Source organism: Nematolebias whitei, chromosome 8 (genome assembly GCF_014905685.2).
Source record: "Nematolebias whitei isolate Nwh7 chromosome 8, NemWhi1, whole genome shotgun sequence".
Classification (NCBI taxonomy): Eukaryota; Metazoa; Chordata; class Actinopteri; order Cyprinodontiformes; family Rivulidae; genus Nematolebias; species Nematolebias whitei.
Window position 1 is genome coordinate 3,851,786 of NC_056505.1, and position 2,157 is coordinate 3,853,942.

Genomic DNA, 2,157 nt, shown 5'->3' on the forward strand with positions numbered 1-2,157 from the left:
TCTAACCTGTCTTCATCCTGTCTCCATTCTGTCTCTAACCTGTCTTCATCCTGTCTCTAACCTGTCTTCATTCTGTCTCTAACCTGTCTTCATCCTGTCTCTAACCTGTCTTCATCCTGTCTCTAACCTGTCTCCATCCTGTCTCTAACCTATCTCCAGCCTGTCTTCGTCCTACCTCAAACCCCTCTCCAACCCGTCTCTAACCTGTCTCCAGTCCATCTGACCTTCCTGTAATTATGAGTCTCCAGAAGTGACATCAAACCTTCAGGTGTGTCAGTAAAATTATTTTCTTCTGTTTTATTTCCGTCAAACACAAAAATGTAGAAGAATATCACAAAAACAGGAGAAGCTTACCAAACCATTTTATTTATAGAGCACTCAAAACAGCTACAAGGCCAACAAAGTGCTGTACAGACAGAACAACAGGTAACACACAAAACAAAATACAAAATTAAATAAATCCGAAATATAAACATAAAAACGATGCAGATAATGACGACTAACCAGTGTGGAGCGTACAGGTTCACAACACAGATCATCTTGTGTTGAAAGCTACTGAATAGTAATGAGTTTTTAAACGGGATTTGAAAACCGAGAGGGAGGGGGCCTGTCTGACAAGCAGAGGTAACTCATTCCAAAGTCTTGGACCAGCTACAGAGAAGGCCCTGTCACCTCTGCGCTTAAGACGAGTTCCTGGAACTGTGAGGAGCAACTGGTCCGCTGACCTCAGGGAGCGTGGTGGGACATACGGTTGTAGCAGATCAGAGAGATGGGGGGGGGGGTGGGGGGGGAACACTGTTCAGTGATTTGTAGACATACATGAGTATTTTGAACTGGATTCGAAGGTGAACTGGTAACCAGTGCAGTGAGGCCAAAACTGGTGTAATGTGCTCTCTTTTGCCTGTACTGGTTAAAAATCGGGCTGCTGCGTTCTGGACCAGTTGTAGTCGTGCAGTGAAGGTCTGACTGATACCATCTTCAACAAACTCTTGAGTTTTTACTGTCTGGAGTTCATCTCAGGCGTCTGTCAGTAGAAACAAGGAGGTCCACTTATTTAATAACAGTCAGGGTTCTGGTTCTGACCCAGCAGGCCCTCCAGTAACACACACACCGGCGTCTCTGTCAGACAGACAAGATGCTCGATCAGATTGAGCTCAGCTGCGGATCGAGTTCCTCCGTCTGCAGATCTGGAGTTTCTGTTGGACCTGAAGACGGGTCAGACCGATCTGAATGAACTGAACCTGTAGCTGCGTCCATTTTCTGATTTCCATGTTCTTTGACAGTAAGAATGTGTCAAAGTTTCACCTCCAGGCTCCGGATCAGCTGAACCCCCACCCCCCTGATGTCTGGACCCATGATTTCACTCAGAATCTGAGACAGAACCAGCTGAGGGCTGCACCTCCTAAATTAAATCTGGACCAAAGTTCCTTCTGGAGACGCCACGTGTGTCCTCTTTGTGTTGGTTTGAGCCCAGGAGTCGCAGTCGACTGCGTTTCAGTTAATTTCTCTAATTATTGAAGAAGACGACGAGCTAATGAGAGAACGCAGCAGATAAAAACCTTTTGGACTCTGATCCAGAAAAACAGAGTGTAGGTGTGGTCCTGCAGAGATGCGGAACGTTCAGGCTGCACGGTGTTGGTGGAGAAACAGCGCCACCTTGTGTTCACGTGGGTTACTGAGCCCTGGCATCAGATGTTCTGGTTCTGGTCTCAGTTTCTCGGTTTCCTTTAGTTCAGTTTGGTTTTTAAGCATCTTCACCAAAATAATCCAAGTTTGAATTTAAATAATAAAAAAAACAGTAAATATTGGTAAAAATACGTTCAATGTTAAAAAAAAATCACTGGATGGATGGATGCATGGATGGATGGATGCATGCATGGATGGATGGATGCATGGATGGATGGATGGACAGATGTTGGGTGGTTGGTTGGTTGGTTGGTTGGTTGAATGGATGTTTATTGGATGGATGGATGTTGACTGGATGGACACTGGCTCTTGGATAGATGGTTGAATTGATGGATGTATGGTTGGAGGTTGGGTTGATGTTGGATGGATGATGGATGGTTAGATGGACGTTGGATGTGAGGGATGGAGGTTCTGATGTAGCTTCTGTCCCTCGTGTCTCTGCAGTCTCAGTCAGTATCTCCAACCTGTACC

The 2,157-nt window shown here is 45.6% G+C and overlaps 1 protein-coding gene across 1 annotated transcript in view; it reads left to right on the top strand.

Moving 5' to 3' along the window:
• Nucleotides 1-2,157, top strand: part of dapk1 (death-associated protein kinase 1) — a 55,044-nt gene that overhangs the window by 48,424 nt on the left and 4,463 nt on the right. The window lies entirely within an intron of this gene.